Raw genomic sequence first — 20568 nt, forward strand, 5'->3', positions numbered from 1 at the left:
ATATATATATATATATATATATATATATATATATATATATATATATATATATATATATATATATATATATATATATATATATTCAATTTTAACTTCCCGTCCAAAACACTCCTATACTATTAAAGTTTGCGTAATATTGTAAAATATTGTAATACAATTTCTATTCGTATTACAATTGTACATTAAAATATGGTAATACAATCCCTAATAAAATATATTCTTCCGTACTTTCCTATATGTATTACAATTCTAGATTAAAATTACTAATCGTAATAATACAGTACATATAGTTCCTGCAACGTAATATATACTATTAATAAAAACAAAATCTTCAATTTTAACTCCTTGCCCAAAACACTTCTATACTATTAAGATTTGCGTAATATTGCAACATATTGTAATAAAATTTCTATCCCTACCACAACTGTACATTAAAATATGGTAATACAATTCCTAATAAAATATATTATTTCCTACTTTCCTTTTCGTAATACAATTATAGATTAAAATTACTAATCATAATAATATAGTACATATATTTCTTGCAACGTAATCTATACTATCTATACTATTTATAAAAACAAAATCCTCAATTTTAACTTCCCGTCCAAAACACTCCTATACTATTAAGATTTACGTAATATTGTAATACAATTTCTATTCGTACTACAATTGTACATTAAAATATGGTAATACAATTCCTAATAAAATATATCATTCCCTACTTTCCTATTCGTAATACAATTCTAAATTAAAATTACTAATTGTAATAATATACTACATATATTTCCCTACAACGTAATCTATACTATTAATTTTTTTTGAAAACTAATCTATACTATTAATAAAAACAAAATCTTCAATTTTAACTTCCTGCACAAAACACTCCTATACAATTAAGATTTGCGTAATATTGTAAAATATCGTTATACAATTCCTATTAATACTACAATTGTACATGGAAGATGGTAATACAATTCTTAATAAAATATATTATTCCCTACTTTCCTATTCGTAATACAATTCTAGATTAAAATTACTAATTGTAATAATACAGTACATATACTTCTCTGCATCGTAATCTATACTCTATACTCTATACTTATTAATAAAAACAAAATCATCCATTTTAACAAATACCCTCTTTTCAATTTTTTTTTTTGGGAAGGGTTTGATGCCACTGGACCACAAGGTCCTTGGCCAATTTATCATGTTTAATTAAGTTAAATGTTAAATATGAGGGATTAATATGGTGAGCGGAAAAGATACCCTCTTTTTAATTAAGTTATATATAAGGGGTTCACTAATTCTAATAGGGTCACACTTGTGTGAGACCGTCTCACGGATCCTTATTCGTGAAAATATAATACATTGAAATAAATTGTATTCCTAATTTAGTTGTACTTCTAAATGTTGTCCCAAATCGCTAGAGGAAGGGGTTGAACCTTCGACCTTGTGGTTAACAGCCACACGCTCTAACCAACTGAGCTACTCCAGCAAGTAATAAATTAGATAATTTAAAAAAATATATATGCACCACGTAACAAATGAATGGTAGAATACTACGGAGTAAAATACATATCTTGTGTGGAAAAGATACCATCTTTTCAATTTAACTAAAATGAAGGTTTCATTAATTCTAGTAAATTGTATTCCTAATTAGTTGTACTTTTTCATGTTGTCCCAACTCGTATCATCTCAATGTCAAGTCTTTGGCATTCTAGTATCGCTAGAGGAAGGGGTTGAACCTTCGACCTTGTGGTTAACGCTCTAACCAACTGAGCTACTCCAGCAAGTAATAAATTAGATAATTTAAAAAAATATATACGCACCACGTAATAAATGAATGGTAAAATACTAAAATACATATCTTGTGTGGAAAAGATACCATCTTCTCAATTTAACTAAAATGAAGGTTTCATTAATTCTAGTAAATTGTATTCCTAATTAGTTGTACTTTTTCATGTTGTCCCAACTCGTATCATCTCAAAGTCAAGTCTTTGGCATTCTAGTACCGCTAGAGGAAGGGGTTGAACCTTCGACCTTGTGGTTAACGCTCTAACCAACTGAGCTACTCCAGCAAGTAATAAATTAGATAATTTAAAAAAATATATACGCACCACGTAACAAATGAATGGTAAAATACTAAAATACATATCTTGTGTGGAAAAGATACCATCTTTTCAATTTAACTAAAATGAAGGTTTCATTAATTCTAGTAAATTGTATTCCTAATTAGTTGAACTTTTTCATGTTGTCCCAACTCGTAACATATCAATGTCAAGTCTTTAGCATTCTAGTATCGCTAGAGGAAGGGGTTGAACCTTCGACCTTGTGGTTAACAGCCACACGCTCTAACCAACTGAGCTACTCCAGCAAGTAATAAATTAGATAATTTAAAAAAATATATACGCACCACGTAACAAATGAATGGTAAAATACTAAAATACATATCTTGTGTGGAAAAGATACCATCTTTTCAATTTAACTAAAATGAAGGATTCATTAATTCTAGTAAATTGTATTCCTAATTAGTTGAACTTTTTCATGTTGTCCCAACTCGTAACATCTCAATGTCAAGTCTTTAGCATTCTAGTATCGCTAGAGGAAGGGGTTGAACCTTCGACCTTGTGGTTAACAGCCACACGCTCTAACCAACTGAGCTACTCCAGCAAGTAATAAATTAGATAATTTAAAAAAATATATACGCACCACGTAACAAATGAATGGTAAAATACTAAAATACATATCTTGTGTGGAAAAGATACCATCTTTTCAATTTAACTAAAATGAAGGATTCATTAATTCTAGTAAATTGTATTCCTAATTAGTTGAACTTTTTCATGTTGTCCCAACTCGTAACATCTCAATGTCAAGTCTTTAGCATTCTAGTATCGCTAGAGGAAGGGGTTGAACCTTCGACCTTGTGGTTAACAGCCACACGCTCTAACCAACTGAGCTACTCCAGCAAGTAATAAATTAGATAATTTAAAAAAATATATACGCACCACGTAACAAATGAATGGTAAAATACTAAAATACATATCTTGTGTGGAAAAGATACCATCTTTTCAATTTAACTAAAATGAAGGATTCATTAATTCTAGTAAATTGTATTCCTAATTAGTTGAACTTTTTCATGTTGTCCCAACTCGTAACATCTCAATGTCAAGTCTTTAGCATTCTAGTATCGCTAGAGGAAGGGGTTGAACCTTCGACCTTGTGGTTAACAGCCACACGCTCTAACCAACTGAGCTACTCCAGCAAGTAATAAATTAGATAATTTAAAAAAATATATACGCACCACGTAACAAATGAATGGTAAAATACTAAAATACATATCTTGTGTGGAAAAGATACCATCTTTTCAATTTAACTAAAATGAAGGATTCATTAATTCTAGTAAATTGTATTCCTAATTAGTTGAACTTTTTCATGTTGTCCCAACTTGTATCATCTCAATGTCAAGTCTTTGGCATTCTAGTATCGCATTCTAGTATCGCTAGAGGAAGGGGTTGAACCTTCGACCTTATGGTTAACAGCCACACGCTCTAACCAACTGAGCTACTCCAGCAAGTAGTAAATTAGATAATTTAAAAAATATATACGCACCACGTAACAAATGAATGGTAAAATACTAAAATACATATCTTGTGTGGAAAAGATACCATCGTTTCAATTTAACTAAAATGAAGGTTTCATTAATTCTAGTAAATTGTATTCCTATTTTAGTTAAACTTTTTCATGTTGTCCCAACCAACTCGTATCATCTCAATGTCAAGTCTTTGGCATTCTAGTATCGCTAAAGGAAGGGGTCGAACCTTCGACCTTGTGGTTAACAGCCACACGCTCTAACCAACTGAGCTACTCCAGCAAGTAATAAATTAGATAATTTAAAAAAATATATACGCACCACGTAACAAATGAATGGTAAAATACTAAAATACATATCTTGTGTGGAAAAGATACCATCTTTTCAATTTAACTAAAATGAAGGTTTCATTAATTCTAGTAAATTGTATTCCTATTTTAGTTAAACTTTTTCATGTTGTCCCAACCAACTCGTATCATCTCAATGTCAAGTCTTTGGCATTCTAGTATCGCATTCTAGTATCGCTAGAGGAAGGGGTTTAACCTTCGACCTTGTGGTTAACAGCCACACGCTCTAACCAACTGAGTTACTCCAGCAAGTAGTAAATTAGATAATTTAAAAAAATATATACGCACCACGTAACAAATGAATGGTAAAATACTAAAATACATATCTTGTGTGGAAAAGATACCATCGTTTCAATTTAACTAAAATGAAGGTTTCATTAATTCTAGTAAACTGTATTCCTAATTAGTTGTACTTTTTCATGTTGTCCCAACCAACTTGTATCATCTCAATGTCAAGTCTTTGGCATTCTAGTATCGCATTCTAGTATCGCTAGAGGAAGGGGTTGAACCTTCGACCTTGTGGTTAACAGCCACACGCTCTAACCAACTGAGCTACTCCAGCAAGTAGTAAATTAGATAATTTAAAAAAAATATATACGCACCACGTAACAAATGAATGGTAAAATACTAAAATACATATCTTGTGTGGAAAAGATACCATCTTTTCAATTTAACTAAAATGAAGGATTCATTAATTCTAGTAAATTGTATTCCTAATTAGTTGAACTTTTTCATGTTGTCCCAACTTGTATCATCTCAATGTCAAGTCTTTGGCATTCTAGTATCGCATTCTAGTATCGCTAGAGGAAGGGGTTGCACCTTCGACCTTGTGGTTAACAGCCACACGCTCTAACCAACTGAGTTACTCCAGCAAGTAGTAAATTAGATAATTTAAAAAAATATATACGCACCACGTAACAAATGAATGGTAAAATACTAAAATACATATCTTGTGTGGAAAAGATACCATCTTTTTAATTTAACTAAAATGAAGGTTTCATTAATTTTAGTAAATTGTATTCCTAATTTAGTTAAACTTTTTCATGTTGTCCCAACTCGTATCATCTCAATGTCAAGTCTTTGACATTCTAGTATCGCATTCTAGTATCGCTAGAGGAAGGGGTTGAACCTTCGACCTTGTGGTTAACAGCCACACGCTCTAACCAACTGAGTTACTACAGCAAGTAGTAAATTAGATAATTTAAAAAAATATATACGCACCACGTAACAAATGAATGGTAAAATACTAAAATACATATCTTGTGTGGAAAAGATACCATCTTTTCAATTTAACTAAAATGAAGGTTTCATTAATTCTAGTAAATTGTATTCCTAATTTAGTTAAACTTTTTCATGTTGTCCGTACCAACTCGTATCATCTCAATGTCAAGTCTTTGGCATTCTAGTATCGCATTCTAGTATTGCTAGAAGAAGGGTTGAACCTTCGACCTTGTGGTTAACAGCCACACGCTCTAACCAACTGAGTTACTCCAGCAAGTAGTAAATTAGATAATTTAAAAAAATATATACGCACCACGTAACAAATGAATGGTAAAATACTAAAATACATATCTTGTGTGGAAAAGATACCATCTTTTCAATTTAACTAAAATGAAGGTTTCATTAATTCTAGTAAATTGTATTCCTAATTAGTTGAACTTTTTCATGTTGTCCCAACTCGTAACATATCAATGTCAAGTCTTTAGCATTCTAGTATCGCTAGAGGAAGGGGTTGAACCTTCGACCTTGTGGTTAACAGCCACACGCTCTAACCAACTGAGCTACTCCAGCAAGTAATAAATTAGATAATTTAAAAAAATATATACGCACCACGTAACAAATGAATGGTAAAATACTAAAATACATATCTTGTGTGGAAAAGATACCATCTTTTCAATTTAACTAAAATGAAGGATTCATTAATTCTAGTAAATTGTATTCCTAATTAGTTGAACTTTTTCATGTTGTCCCAACTCGTAACATATCAATGTCAAGTCTTTAGCATTCTAGTATCGCTAGAGGAAGGGGTTGAACCTTCGACCTTGTGGTTAACAGCCACACGCTCTAACCAACTGAGCTACTCCAGCAAGTAATAAATTAGATAATTTAAAAAAATATATACGCACCACGTAACAAATGAATGGTAAAATACTAAAATACATATCTTGTGTGGAAAAGATACCATCTTTTCAATTTAACTAAAATGAAGGATTCATTAATTCTAGTAAATTGTATTCCTAATTAGTTGAACTTTTTCATGTTGTCCCAACTCGTAACATCTCAATGTCAAGTCTTTAGCATTCTAGTATCGCTAGAGGAAGGGGTTGAACCTTCGACCTTGTGGTTAACAGCCACACGCTCTAACCAACTGAGCTACTCCAGCAAGTAATAAATTAGATAATTTAAAAAAATATATACGCACCACGTAACAAATGAATGGTAAAATACTAAAATACATATCTTGTGTGGAAAAGATACCATCTTTTCAATTTAACTAAAATGAAAGTTTCATTAAAATTCTAGTAAATTGTATTCCTAACTAGTTGTAATTTTTCATGTTGTCCCAACTCGTATCATCTCATTGTCAAGTCTTTGGCATTCTAGTATCGCTAGAGGAAGGGGTTGCACCTTCGACCTTGTGGTTAACAGCCACACACTCTAACCAACTGAGCTACTCCAGCAAGTAGTAAATTAGATAATTTAAAAAACTGAGCTACTCCAGCAAGTAGTAAATTAGATAATTTAAAAATATATATACGCACCACGTAACAAATGAATGGTAAAATACTAAAATACATATCTTGTGTGGAAAAGATACCATCTTTTCAATTTAACTAAAATGAAAGTTTCATTAATTCTAGTAAATTGTATTCCTAATTAGTTGTAATTTTTCATGTTGTCCCAACTCGTATCATCTCAATGTCAAGTCTTTGGCATTCTAGTATCGCTAGAGGAAGGGGTTGAACCTTCGACCTTGTGGTTAACAGCCACACGCTCTAACCAACTGAGCTACTCCAGCAAGTAGTAAATTAGATAATTTAAAAAAATATATACGCACCACGTAACAAATGAATGGTAAAATACTAAAATACATATCTTGTGTGGAAAAGATACCATCTTTTCAATTTAACTAAAATGAAGGTTTCATTAATTCTAGTAAATTGTATTCCTAATTTAGTTAAACTTTTTCATGTTGTCCCAACCAACTCGTATCATCTCAATGTCAAGTCTTTGGCATTCTAGTATCGCATTCTAGTATCGCTAGAGGAAGGGGTTTAACCTTCGACCTTGTGGTTAACAGCCACACGCTCTAACCAACTGAGCTACTCCAACAAGTAATAAATTAGATAATTTAAAAAAATATATACGCACCACGTAACAAATGAATGGTAAAATACTAAAATACATATCTTGTGTGGAAAAGATACCATCTTTTCAATTTAACTAAAATGAAGGTTTCATTAATTCTAGTAAATTGTATTCCTAATTAGTTGTACTTTTTCATGTTGTCCCAACCAACTTGTATCATCTCAATGTCAAGTCTTTGGCATTCTAGTATCGCTAGAGGAAGGGGTTGAACCTTCGACCTTGTGGTTAACAGCCACACGCTCTAACCAACTGAGCTACTACAGCAAGTAGTAAATTAGATAATTTAAAAAATATATACGCACCACGTAACAAATGAATGGTAAAATACTAAAATACATATCTTGTGTGGAAAAGATACCATCTTTTCAATTTAACTAAAATGAAGGTTTCATTAATTCTAGTAAATTGTATTCCTAATTTAGTTAAACTTTTTCATGTTGTCCCAACCAACTCGTATCATCTCAATGTCAAGTCTTTGGCATTCTAGTATCGCATTCTAGTATCGCTAGAGGAAGGGGTTTAACCTTCGACCTTGTGGTTAACAGCCACACGCTCTAACCAACTGAGTTACTCCAGCAAGTAGTAAATTAGATAATTTAAAAAAATATATACGCACCACGTAACAAATGAATGGTAAAATACTAAAATACATATCTTGTGTGGAAAAGATACCATCTTTTCAATTTAACTAAAATGAAGGTTTCATTAATTCTAGTAAATTGTATTCCTAATTAGTTGTACTTTTTCATGTTGTCCCAACTCGTATCATCTCAATGTCAAGTCTTTGGCATTCTAGTATCGCTAGAGGAAGGGGTTGAACCTTCGACCTTGTGGTTAACGCTCTAACCAACTGAGCTACTCCAGCAAGTAATAAATTAGATAATTTAAAAAAAATATATACGCACCACGTAACAAATGAATGGTAAAATACTAAAATACATATCTTGTGTGGAAAAGATACCATCTTTTCAATTTAACTAAAATGAAGGTTTCATTAATTCTAGTAAATTGTATTCCTAATTAGTTGTACTTTTTCATGTTGTCCCAACTCGTATCATCTCAATGTCAAGTCTTTGGCATTCTAGTATCGCTAGAGGAAGGGGTTGAACCTTCGACCTTGTGGTTAACAGCCACACGCTCTAACCAACTGAGCTACTCCAGCAAGTAATAAATTAGATAATTTAAAAAAATATATACGCACCACGTAACAAATGAATGGTAAAATACTAAAATACATATCTTGTGTGGAAAAGATACCATCTTTTCAATTTAACTAAAATGAAGGTTTCATTAATTCTAGTAAATTGTATTCCTAATTAGTTGTACTTTTTCATGTTGTCCCAACTCGTATCATCTCAATGTCAAGTCTTTGGCATTCTAGTATCGCTAGAGGAAGGGGTTGAACCTTCGACCTTGTGGTTAACAGCCACACGCTCTAACCAACTGAGCTACTCCAGCAAGTAATAAATTAGATAATTTAAAAAAATATATACGCACCACGTAACAAATGAATGGTAAAATACTAAAATACATATCTTGTGTGGAAAAGATACCATCTTTTCAATTTAACTAAAATGAAGGTTTCATTAATTCTAGTAAATTGTATTCCTAATTAGTTGTACTTTTTCATGTTGTCCCAACTCGTATCATCTCAATGTCAAGTCTTTGGCATTCTAGTATCGCTAGAGGAAGGGGTTGAACCTTCGACCTTGTGGTTAACAGCCACACGCTCTAACCAACTGAGCTACTCCAGCAAGTAATAAATTAGATAATTTAAAAAAATATATACGCACCACGTAACAAATGAATGGTAAAATACTAAAATACATATCTTGTGTGGAAAAGATACCATCTTTTCTATTTAACTAAAATGAAGGTTTCATTAATTCTAGTAAATTGTATTCCTAATTAGTTGTACTTTTTCATGTTGTCCCAACTTGTATCATCTCAATGTCAAGTCTTTTGCATTCTAATATCGCTAGAGGAAGGAGTTGAACCTTCGACCTTGTGGTTAACAGCCACACGCTCTAACCAACTGAGCTACTCTAGCAAGTGCAAAATTAAATAATTTAAAAAATATATATACGCACCACGTAACAAATGAATGGTAAAATACTAAAATACATATCTTGTGTGGAAAAGATACCATCTTTTCAATTTAACTAAAATGAAGGTTTCATCAATTCTAGTAAATTGTATTCCTAATTTAGTTAAACTTTTTCATGTTGTCCCAACCAACTCGTATCATCTCAATGTCAAGTCTTTGGCATTCTAGTATCGCATTCTAGTATCGCTAGAGGAAGGGGTTTAACCTTCGACCTTGTGGTTAACAGCCACACGCTCTAACCAACTGAGTTACTCCAGCAAGTAGTAAATTAGATAATTTAAAAAAATATATACGCACCACGTAACAAATGAATGGTAAAATACTAAAATACATATCTTGTGTGGAAAAGATACCATCTTTTCAATTTAACTAAAATGAAAGTTTCATTAATTCTAGTAAATTGTATTCCTAATTAGTTGTAATTTTTCATGTTGTCCCAACTCGTATCATCTCAATGTCAAGTCTTTGGCATTCTAGTATCGCATTCTAGTATCGCTAGAGGAAGGGGTTGAACCTTCGACCTTGTGGTTAACAGCCACACGCTCTAACCAACTGAGTTACTCCAGCAAGTAGTAAATTAGATAATTTAAAAAAAATATATACGCACCACGTAACAAATGAATGGTAAAATACTAAAATACATATCTTGTGTGGAAAAGATACTATCTTTTCAATTTAACTAAAATGAAAGTTTCATTAGTTCTAGTAAATTGTATTCCTAATTAGTTGTAATTTTTCATGTTGTCCCAACTCGTATCATCTCAATGTCAAGTCTTTGGCATTCTAGTATCGCATTCTAGTCTCGCTAGAGGAAGGGGTTTAACCTTCGACCTTGTGGTTAACAGCCACACGCTCTAACCAACTGAGCTACTCCAGCAAGTAATAAATTAGATAATTTAAAAAAATATATACGCACCACGGACCAAATGAATGGTAAAATACTAAAATACATATCTTGTGTGGAAAAGATACTATCTTTTCAATTTAACTAAAATGAAAGTTTCATTAGTTCTAGTAAATTGTATTCCTAATTAGTTGTAATTTTTCATGTTGTCCCAACTCGTATCATCTCAATGTCAAGTCTTTGGCATTCTAGTATCGCATTCTAGTCTCGCTAGAGGAAGGGGTTTAACCTTCGACCTTGTGGTTAACAGCCACACGCTCTAACCAACTGAGCTACTCCAGCAAGTAATAAATTAGATAATTTAAAAAAATATATACGCACCACGGACCAAATGAATGGTAAAATACTAAAATACATATCTTGTGTGGAAAAGATACTATCTTTTCAATTTAACTAAAATGAAAGTTTCATTAGTTCTAGTAAATTGTATTCCTAATTAGTTGTAATTTTTCATGTTGTCCCAACTCGTATCATCTCAATGTCAAGTCTTTGGCATTCTAGTATCGCATTCTAGTCTCGCTAGAGGAAGGGGTTTAACCTTCGACCTTGTGGTTAACAGCCACACGCTCTAACCAACTGAGCTACTCCAGCAAGTAATAAATTAGATAATTTAAAAAAATATATACGCACCACGGACCAAATGAATGGTAAAATACTAAAATACATATCTTGTGTGGAAAAGATACTATCTTTTCAATTTAACTAAAATGAAAGTTTCATTAGTTCTAGTAAATTGTATTCCTAATTAGTTGTAATTTTTCATGTTGTCCCAACTCGTATCATCTCAATGTCAAGTCTTTGGCATTCTAGTATCGCATTCTAGTCTCGCTAGAGGAAGGGGTTTAACCTTCGACCTTGTGGTTAACAGCCACACGCTCTAACCAACTGAGCTACTCCAGCAAGTAATAAATTAGATAATTTAAAAAAATATATACGCACCACGGACCAAATGAATGGTAAAATACTAAAATACATATCTTGTGTGGAAAAGATACTATCTTTTCAATTTAACTAAAATGAAAGTTTCATTAGTTCTAGTAAATTGTATTCCTAATTAGTTGTAATTTTTCATGTTGTCCCAACTCGTATCATCTCAATGTCAAGTCTTTGGCATTCTAGTATCGCATTCTAGTCTCGCTAGAGGAAGGGGTTTAACCTTCGACCTTGTGGTTAACAGCCACACGCTCTAACCAACTGAGCTACTCCAGCAAGTAATAAATTAGATAATTTAAAAAAATATATACGCACCACGTAACAAATGAATGGTAAAATACTAAAATACATATCTTGTGTGGAAAAGATACCATCTTTTCAATTTAACTAAAATGAAGGTTTCATTAATTCGACCTTGTGGTTAACAGCCACACGCTCTAACCAACTGAGCTTACTCCAGCAAGCATTAAATAATTTTATGTAATTAATTAAATTAATTAATTTTTGAAATATTGTTTAATAACTTCAAGTCTAATTGGTTCACGGAATGAATTTTGAGAGAATATGAATTCTATTTTATCGGGAATATAATGGGCGATGAATAAAATAAGAATTCAATTCCATTCTTCTAATCACGTAAGGAATATATTTAGGAAATGTATTTTAGAGCTTAGTTGGATTAAAGAATAGAAATACAAAAACATTCAAAAGACAAAATTACCCATCACATTGATATATGCAGACAGCAGCAGTAACAGCAGCAACAACAACAACAATCTATACTATTATTAAAAAAAAATCATCTTTTAATTAATATTATTATTAAAAAAATCATCTTTTAATTAATATTAATAATAATATTAAAATAGAAAACTACAAAAACATCCGTAATTCACTTATAATGTTAGGAGTAAAAAAGAAAAAAAAAATGAAAAAGGATCCCTAATTCACTTAATAATAATAATAATAATAATAATAATAATAATAATAATAATAATAATAATAATAATGTTTGCAATAAAAAAAAAAAGAAAAATTGAATCTGATCTGTAAGTCAATAATAATAATAATAATAATAATAATAATAATAATAATAATAATAATAAGGTTAGCAGTAAAAAAAATAGTGCATTCCAACCCAAACACTTCCGCCCAAACAATATAAAATGAAAAATAGAAAAGGAAATTGAATTCACTAATCAATACTAATAATAATCAGTAAATAAAATTAGCAATAAAAAAAGAAAATATAAAAGGATCCGTAATTCACTGATTAATACTAATAATGTTAGCAGTAAAACGGGAAAAATGAAAAAAGGAAACGGAATTCACTTAAGAAACGGAATTCATTTAATAATAATAACCTTTGTGTTTTCCTGCCCAAAAGTAAAAAAAGGTAAATCGGGAAAAATGAAAAAAAGGAAACGGAATTCACTTAAGAAACGGAATTCATTTAATAATAATAACCTTTGTGTTTTCCTGCCCAAAAGTAAAAAAAGGTAAATTGGTAAATCGGGAAAAATGAAAAAAGGAAACGGAATTCACTTAAGAAACGGAATTCATTTAATAATAATAACCTTTGTGTTTTCCTGCCCAAAAGTAAAAAAAAGGTAAATTGTAGTAGTAGTAGTAAAATAGAAAAATTGATAACAATTCGGAAGTGTAGTAGTAGTAGTAAAAAATTGAAAAAGGAATCCGATTTGTAAGTCAATAATAATATTAAGGTTAGCAGTAAAAAAAGGAAAATTGATAACAATTCGGAATTCACTTATTCTATACTATTAATACAAACAAAATTCTCAATTTTAACTTCCCGCCCAAAACACTTCTATACAAGGTTTGCTTAATATTGTAAAAATATGGTTATACAATTCCTATTCGTAGTACAATTGTACATTGAAGGTGGTAATACAATTCCTAATAAAATATATTATTTCATACTTTCCTATTCGTAATACAATTTTTGATTAAAATTACTATTCGTAATAATACAGTACATATATTTTCTGCAACGTAATTTATACTATCGGTAATTCATAATTTTGAATAAAATACTAACTGTTATTTGACTATTATAATTGTTCTATAAATACTCTCAAAAGCAAAGAACAATTATACTATTGAATATTTTCTATTCTTTTATGCTATTCTTATATATTTCTCCTTATTGTTTAGTAATGTAATTTCTTTTTGTCTATGCCTCCGACTTATTTCCCAGAACAAGGAAAAGCTCTTTAAGGACTCAAGTGTTTATTCCATTACTCCCATGTGAATTTTTTCCTAATATAGTTACACTTACTGAACATTGTTCACCCGTGTTCGAACAGCAAACCTCTCACACCTAAACATTGTTCACCCGTGTTATCTCTCATTCCTAAATTTGTAGAAGTCCAAATCTAAGTTTATCAAAAGTGTACATAAAGTGGAAAAATAGAGAGGAGTTGGGTGATTGGAGTGATAATTTTACTAAACAAGATTTTCATTTTTCATTATTTCACCTTTCCAATTCTCTATTTTTCCAAAAAATCCTCCATTGTTTCGTTTTGGTAAATGACCCTTTAATTTTTTTAAAGCATTTTTATATTAATAAAGAACGTCAAAACTCAAAAGGTGTCTTTTAATTTTTTAAAGCATTTCACGAAAAAAGCATTTTTAGTCCTAGACTTATTATGGGTTGGACATTTTTAGTCCACCATGAAAAAAAAATGTCACATTTTACCCACTCTTACTGTGGCAGTACCACTTTTAGTCTACTGTCTGTTGACTGTCAAAATAAAGTGTATTTCTGTCACTACATGTTGTCTTCTTCTCACCCTGTATATTTTCTTCTTTAAAAAAAACGAATTAAACTCCGATGACCCAAACAAGCACCTTGTGCTCAGTTGGTGTTTCTGTGGCTCTCTTTCAGGGAAGGTCACAGGATTGAACCTCGATGGTAGGGTATGAGAAATATTGAGTTTTACTTTTACATTATACACAAATGATGCGATCATTATACAATGGATCATTAAAAAAAAATCCCTTTTCTTTTAATGAAAAAGAAGCGGTAGCTGTTATGTTTGTTACTACGTAATGAAAAAAAAACTCGACTTTGGTGGCGAGCACAAATTTTTTTAAATGACATTGTAATGAAACTACAGTGTGTATAAAATAAAACTGAATAACAAAAATCACATATTAAGTGTATATTGTCGGATGAAACTGTAATTAAATTAGAATAATACTTTAGTACTGCTGGAATGAAACTACAGTATGTATAAAATGAAACTGAATAGCATGTCTCACATATTGAGTGTAAATTGTCAAATGAAACTATAGTCGTCGAATAATAATGATATTTAGTAGTATCGTAATGAAACTACTTTTTGCATAAAATGAAATTGAATAATAGGTCTCACATATTGAATGTATATTGTTAGAGTTAATACCCATTATAGTCCTCGACTATAGTGGTTTTACTCAATTTAGTCCTAAATGACTTTTTGTACTCAATTTAGTCCTCGACTTTGATGATTTTACTCAATTTAGTCCTTTGTTAAAAATTCTGTTAGTGAAGAGTTAGAAATAGGGTCTTAATGATAATTTCCCATCCTTCATCCCATTTGGGATGATTCCTTCTTCTTCCCCTTATTAAGATTCACACAGAAATGCAAAATTCGTACCAAATCAAACTTCAACGCTAAATAAATAAATACAAAGTAAATAAATATTTGGGTACGAAGATTTACATTTCTGCTTTGATCTTAAGGGGGGAAGAAGAATGAATCATCCCAAATGGGATGAAGGATGAAAAATTACCATTAAGACCATATTTCTAACCGTTCACTAACAAAATTTTTAACAAAGGACTAAATTGAGTAAAATCATCAAAGTCGGGGACTAAATTGAGTACAAAAAGTTATTTAGGACTAAATTGAGTAAAACCACTATAGTCGAGGACTATATTGGGTATTAACTCATATTGTTAAATGAAACTGAATAACAAATCTGACATATTGAGTATATATTATCAAATGAAAATGAAGTTGAATAATAATGATACTTTGTAGTGCTATAATGAAACTACATTGTATATAAAATACAACTAAATAACAAAAACTGTAATTGAATTAATATAATATTATAATTGTGCTATAATAAAACTACAGTGTATATAAAATGACATAAAACGACATTGTTTTAAGTATAGTCCATATAGTCAACAATCCACAAAATTTGTCCAAAATATGCCTATGGTTCAATTTCATTGTACACAATTCATTTTAGTGGCATTATAATTACGCCACCAAACTGCACACAAAAATACAATTAAACCACTAAAGTATAAATACCGATTACATACAAAATTCTTCTAATGTTATAGAATGCACAAGAAAACAGCATCCCTCCATGTCCACAGGAGAACAAAAAAGTTGCATTCCAATACACTTAACTTGCAATGATCCTCAAACTAACAGTTATACATCACCAAACCTATAGAGTACGAGTCAATGCACAAACTCAATTCCATAGAAGTACACTATGGATTTTTTTTTTTTTTGAAAACCAAACGAAACAACTTATATTAAATCCCTGAAAAAAGACGAAATACAATCAGGAGGGGCAAAATCCCACACACCAAGGACAGAAGAAGAACCAGTCACCTGTGCAAGGACATGAGCTACATGATTCGCTGACCTATTGACATGGCGAACAGAAATGTTCCCAATGCCACTAGCAATATACCGACATTGATTAATAAGTAAACCGACGTAAGAAAAGTCATTACAAGCAGAATTAAAATTTAAACAAAAGCTTTGGCAATCAGATTCCACAATAATGTTGTTATAACCCCGATTCTTTATCCATGTAAGTGCTTCCTTTACTGCCATTGTCTCCGCAAGATAAGGATCTTTCGCACAAGGTAGAAGACCACTGAAGGCAGCCACAAAATGACCAAAGTGATCACGTATGACTGCACCAAAACCCACATTATCATGCAATAAAGAAGCATCAATGTTACATTTTACCATACCAAGAGGTGGAGGTGACCATACAGCAACTTCATGGATGGGAGTCCCATGCAATGACAAATTAGTTGAGAGATATGACTCCTGCCATGTACTAACACAATTAACAATAAAATTCTTCAAAGAAACATCATTCCAGACCTTTGCATTCCATAAGGCGTCATTGCGTGCAGTCCAAATGGCCCAAATACGAGCAGCCAACTCAATAATTTTTTGAGCATTATTCAGCCGAAGGTAACGCTCTACTAGACCAACAAGAGACCCTCCAATCTGATCAGTAAATCCATTCCATGCAGTCATCGCTACTGGGCATTCACAAAACAGATGGTTAACAGATTCTATCACAGATGGGCATAGAATACACCCACCGTCAGCAGCTATGCCCCTAGCCCGTAAGACCTCTCTGACTGGCAAGATATTACGAACACATCTCCATATGAAATTACGAACTTTCGGTGGAACTCTCATTTTCCATAAGTGCTTCCATGCAGTGAACAGTAAGTTAGTCTCCGGGACCAAAAGAGAATTCGTCTGAGCCTGATAGCCAAGATGAACAGAATACTGACCTCTCAAGTCACCCTTCCAATACCAACAATCTGAAAATAAAGGCGATATCGGAGTCTTAATAATTCGCTCAACATCTTGAGCATCAAAAACATCACGTAACAAATCCAGATCCCAATTTCCATAGCGGTCTAACAGATTACATACACGGGTTTCTCTAAGTTGAGGTGCGCATTCTGTGCGTATATAAGGGTCCTCACTGTCAGCTAACCAGGGGGAACCCCAAACAAGTGTATCTTTTCCATCTCCTACTCTCCGAGCTACTCCATTACGAAGAAGGTCTTGACCTGCCAGGATGCTACGCCACAAGTAACTTGGGTTATTACCCAATTTCGCTTCAAGGAAATTTCCAGTGGGGAAGTACTTAGCCTTTAAAAGTTGACTTACTAACGAATTAGGAGAAGTTAGTAAGCGCCATCCTTGCTTTGCTAATAAGGCAATATTAAACTCCCGAAGTCGTTTAAAACCAAGTCCACCACATTGTTTCGGAACTGCTAGACGTGCCCAACTCAGCCAATGAATTGACCTAGTTGTACTCGAACCCTTGCCCCACCAAAACCGATTCATAATCTTCTCGATGGACTCACAAACACCGATCGGCAAAAGGAAAACCGACATGGTGAAAATTGGCATAGCTTGAGCAACGGTTTTCAAAAGCACCTCCTTTCCTGCTCGTGACAAATACTTCTTCTGCCACATATTATTTTCAGCTCTTATAATCCATAGTGCTATAATAATTTTAGCTTTTGGGAAGGCACAAGGAAAATCCAACAGCTCCAACTTATTAAATTCATAGTCAAAGTAGTCGTCACTATATAGGACTATTGAGTCCACCGAGCTTTCAGGAGTAATGACAACCTTCTCAAGTGCCGGAAAGGAATCAAGTAGCCCCATGATGAAAGGGGTATCATCAGTGTAACCCCCTCTATATCCGTTCAGATTCAAAGTGTGAAGCAATTTATGTCTTTGAGCAACAGCATGAAATTCCTTCGAATGTCTTCGCTCAGGATTAAAAAAACAATCATGTGCCACTTTGGAAAACTTCATAAAAGAAACATATAACCCAAAAAAAAAAAAAAAGAGAGTTAAGGAATGCAATAACAATAATAATGGAAATAACTGAATCTCACAGAAAAATTAATCAAGGAAAAAAGATTACACTTAAATCCATATCAAGTTGGCGTAACTTTGGGCATATTCGAAGCAAATGATTGAATGCAGAAGAAATGTCAGCATCCCCATCCCCATAGCTCTTTGATAATATCAAGTGTTCCACATTTAGTGCAGGTGGTTGTTGTTGTATTCCCCTTCTAGTAAATGCATTAACAAAATCCTTCGAAACCAAATAGAAATCAAGTTGGATCAGCTCCAAACAAATAATTTAAATAAATAATTATCTGAATAGGAAAAAAAAAGGTCTAGCTAATATACCTCGAGAGAAGTACAATCCAATTCAAGAGTACGAACAGATTCCAAGCCCATTTTGACAGAGAGTTGGTGCAAATTGCAATAGGTGATTGCTAAACTACTAAGTTTTTGGGCAGTAATGTTAATTTCAGACTCGGTTTCACATAATACAAATGACAAATTGTCGAGCATAGGAACATCAAGCAGAAGATCTCCACCCTCAAAGTCAATATTTTTAAAACAAAGTGAAGTGAGATTTGGTAATGTGCAATGGGCATTTAGTGGTTCAACAAAGATTCCATCAAGATGCAAGCTCCTTAGTGTTAGGCAAGAAAATATGTAATTCGGCAGCTTGTATTCACCATCTGGCATAACACTAATGTCGATTTCTTCAACACCATTTTGTGTGACAAAAGGGAGCCATTGGTCAAAGCCAAATGACCGATAACTAAACTCTTTGGCAGGGCTAAAAGGAAAATTGAAGAAAAATTTGCGAATAAGTCCATTGTGTTGCATGAGAACTTTGTTGATCACGTAAAAACCCATAGAAGTCCAGATATCAATGTCTTCCTTTTCGTCATTGTAATATTTTTCCACAATGTGACAAAAGAAGTCATAACCAAAGTCGAGTTCTGTGAGATTGAGCCAAATATTTCTCCAATGGGTAGACAAAACAGCAAGCCTAGCAGCTTCTAAAGTCGTCAATAACACCAAAATCTTGTCAAGTATATCTGGCGGAAGTTCACTAATTCTATCTCTCTGTATATCTGCAGAAAGCTCACTAATTCTATCTCTCCCTGTATCTGCAGGATGCTCACTAATTCTACCTCTCTCTGTATCTGCAGGATTCTCACTAATTCTATTTCTTCGTGGCCCTCTACGCCTTCGTCCACGACCCATAATCTTAGATAACTTAAATATATGCAAATCAAAGAACAAAATAAATTAAAATTGAAACATAACCCTAAATTAAAATGGGTGAACTAGGAGATAGTAATTCAATTGCAAGTCTCAATCACAAACAGGAAGATGACAATTATGAAAGATGTAAGATGCAAAATTAATGGAGTCCCTATCCTAGCCCAGTGAATTTGTTCCAGAGCTTTTGAGTATACAAGCATTAAGCATGATTAAGGCAAAAAGATTAATGCACCCAAAATCGTTGTAAAATAAAGATACACTTCGGGGCAACCCTAGCCTAATTGGTCTGTTTGTTCTTCGTAACCACAAGGTTCCAAGTTATACTCCTAGTAGGAGGGGTCAATTGACATCCCTAAACCCCACAGAAAAAAAAAAAATTAATAAGGGTAACACTAGTCTCAATCCGTGAGCCAGGTCGGATCATTAATCAAAGATCCGACCAGTCTCATGTGAGACGATTTCAAACAAGTTTTTGTCAAAAAAAATAATAATAATAAAGACATTTTTAAGATGAAAAAACCAAAAAAAAAAAAAAAAAAACACACACACACACACAACAGCAACATTGTTTTGCATTTGTTAGATGAGACTATGAGGAAGATGAATATGTTGCAGGTGATGGAAAAGAAGGAACACATGAACACAGAAAGGACTAGGTTGTGAAGGTGCGCAGTACATGAAAAGGTTCAAATTTAGACAACAATTTAGAAAATTATAACATAATCAGAAGAAACACACGAATAAATCACATTGAAATAAAGGGGTTTATTCAATTTCAAGCGCTATATTGAATATTGAATATCAATCCCTAAATGTATGAAGCTAGTGTGAGGGAGAGAAACGAAAGCCGGAAGAATGTACACATAAACACTGGAAAACAGTAGATTGCGGTTTCAGAAAAACCTGTAAGTAATCAAAATAGGCGGAAGAATGGCGGCGAGCTGCGAACAGTAGAATTGATTGAGTTGATAGAGCTTTCCCTTCTATGCTTCGACCCAACACAAAATGTGAACTCGTGTAGTCGTGTACAAAGCCAAGTGCCTAGTACTCTGCACAGAGCAGCGCCAAAAACCAAAATATTTCTGCACTTTTTTTTGAATAGTGGAGTCAATCAAAGAGTCAATATCCCACAACCTCAGATAAGGTATTTGACAAATATTTTTACACTTAATCCTTGTAAATAAATTAAAATTTAAATAAATCAATATAGTGTAAATATATTAATTATTTTTAATTATAATTTAAAAAGAGAGATTTAAATTAATTGAATAATGAGCTTGTGTTGGTAAATAATAGATTCGTCAAAAAATTGACTGATCGTCATTTTAGCATTTTAACCGGAGTCAAAATACCAAAAAAATTGTGTGGTTCCTCAACATTTTGGAAACGCTTCAGTTTGACTTTGACGTTGTGAA

At 32.5% G+C, this 20568-nt stretch overlaps 23 non-coding genes across 23 annotated transcripts; all 23 read right to left on the reverse strand.

Annotated features, from left to right (window-relative positions):
• Positions 1-1424: 1424 nt before the first annotated feature.
• TRNAN-GUU lies at positions 1425-1498 on the reverse strand. The gene has a single exon. It is a non-coding gene; the product is annotated as a tRNA-Asn (tRNA).
• An 805-nt stretch (positions 1499-2303) lies between these two features.
• TRNAN-GUU lies at positions 2304-2377 on the reverse strand. The gene has a single exon. It is a non-coding gene; the product is annotated as a tRNA-Asn (tRNA).
• Positions 2378-2599: 222 nt separating this feature from the next.
• TRNAN-GUU lies at positions 2600-2673 on the reverse strand. The gene has a single exon. It is a non-coding gene; the product is annotated as a tRNA-Asn (tRNA).
• Positions 2674-2895: 222 nt separating this feature from the next.
• On the reverse strand, positions 2896-2969 carry TRNAN-GUU. The gene has a single exon. It is a non-coding gene; the product is annotated as a tRNA-Asn (tRNA).
• A 222-nt stretch (positions 2970-3191) lies between these two features.
• Positions 3192-3265, reverse strand: TRNAN-GUU. Its single transcript has one exon. It is a non-coding gene; the product is annotated as a tRNA-Asn (tRNA).
• A 235-nt stretch (positions 3266-3500) lies between these two features.
• On the reverse strand, positions 3501-3574 carry TRNAN-GUU. The gene has a single exon. It is a non-coding gene; the product is annotated as a tRNA-Asn (tRNA).
• Positions 3575-3800: 226 nt separating this feature from the next.
• Positions 3801-3874, reverse strand: TRNAN-GUU. The gene has a single exon. It is a non-coding gene; the product is annotated as a tRNA-Asn (tRNA).
• Positions 3875-4427: 553 nt separating this feature from the next.
• On the reverse strand, positions 4428-4501 carry TRNAN-GUU. The gene has a single exon. It is a non-coding gene; the product is annotated as a tRNA-Asn (tRNA).
• Positions 4502-5656: 1155 nt separating this feature from the next.
• TRNAN-GUU lies at positions 5657-5730 on the reverse strand. The gene has a single exon. It is a non-coding gene; the product is annotated as a tRNA-Asn (tRNA).
• Positions 5731-5952: 222 nt separating this feature from the next.
• Positions 5953-6026, reverse strand: TRNAN-GUU. The gene has a single exon. It is a non-coding gene; the product is annotated as a tRNA-Asn (tRNA).
• Positions 6027-6248: 222 nt separating this feature from the next.
• Positions 6249-6322, reverse strand: TRNAN-GUU. The gene has a single exon. It is a non-coding gene; the product is annotated as a tRNA-Asn (tRNA).
• A 562-nt stretch (positions 6323-6884) lies between these two features.
• Positions 6885-6958, reverse strand: TRNAN-GUU. The gene has a single exon. It is a non-coding gene; the product is annotated as a tRNA-Asn (tRNA).
• A 540-nt stretch (positions 6959-7498) lies between these two features.
• On the reverse strand, positions 7499-7572 carry TRNAN-GUU. Its single transcript has one exon. It is a non-coding gene; the product is annotated as a tRNA-Asn (tRNA).
• Positions 7573-8396: 824 nt separating this feature from the next.
• TRNAN-GUU lies at positions 8397-8470 on the reverse strand. The gene has a single exon. It is a non-coding gene; the product is annotated as a tRNA-Asn (tRNA).
• A 222-nt stretch (positions 8471-8692) lies between these two features.
• On the reverse strand, positions 8693-8766 carry TRNAN-GUU. The gene has a single exon. It is a non-coding gene; the product is annotated as a tRNA-Asn (tRNA).
• Positions 8767-8988: 222 nt separating this feature from the next.
• On the reverse strand, positions 8989-9062 carry TRNAN-GUU. The gene has a single exon. It is a non-coding gene; the product is annotated as a tRNA-Asn (tRNA).
• Positions 9063-9284: 222 nt separating this feature from the next.
• Positions 9285-9358, reverse strand: TRNAN-GUU. The gene has a single exon. It is a non-coding gene; the product is annotated as a tRNA-Asn (tRNA).
• Positions 9359-9908: 550 nt separating this feature from the next.
• TRNAN-GUU lies at positions 9909-9982 on the reverse strand. The gene has a single exon. It is a non-coding gene; the product is annotated as a tRNA-Asn (tRNA).
• Positions 9983-10218: 236 nt separating this feature from the next.
• On the reverse strand, positions 10219-10292 carry TRNAN-GUU. The gene has a single exon. It is a non-coding gene; the product is annotated as a tRNA-Asn (tRNA).
• Positions 10293-10527: 235 nt separating this feature from the next.
• Positions 10528-10601, reverse strand: TRNAN-GUU. The gene has a single exon. It is a non-coding gene; the product is annotated as a tRNA-Asn (tRNA).
• Positions 10602-10836: 235 nt separating this feature from the next.
• Positions 10837-10910, reverse strand: TRNAN-GUU. Its single transcript has one exon. It is a non-coding gene; the product is annotated as a tRNA-Asn (tRNA).
• A 235-nt stretch (positions 10911-11145) lies between these two features.
• Positions 11146-11219, reverse strand: TRNAN-GUU. Its single transcript has one exon. It is a non-coding gene; the product is annotated as a tRNA-Asn (tRNA).
• A 235-nt stretch (positions 11220-11454) lies between these two features.
• TRNAN-GUU lies at positions 11455-11528 on the reverse strand. Its single transcript has one exon. It is a non-coding gene; the product is annotated as a tRNA-Asn (tRNA).
• Between the last annotated feature and the right edge of the window lie 9040 nt (positions 11529-20568).

This window comes from Ipomoea triloba, chromosome 7, assembly GCF_003576645.1.
Source record: "Ipomoea triloba cultivar NCNSP0323 chromosome 7, ASM357664v1".
In the NCBI taxonomy this organism is placed as follows: domain Eukaryota; kingdom Viridiplantae; phylum Streptophyta; class Magnoliopsida; order Solanales; family Convolvulaceae; genus Ipomoea; species Ipomoea triloba.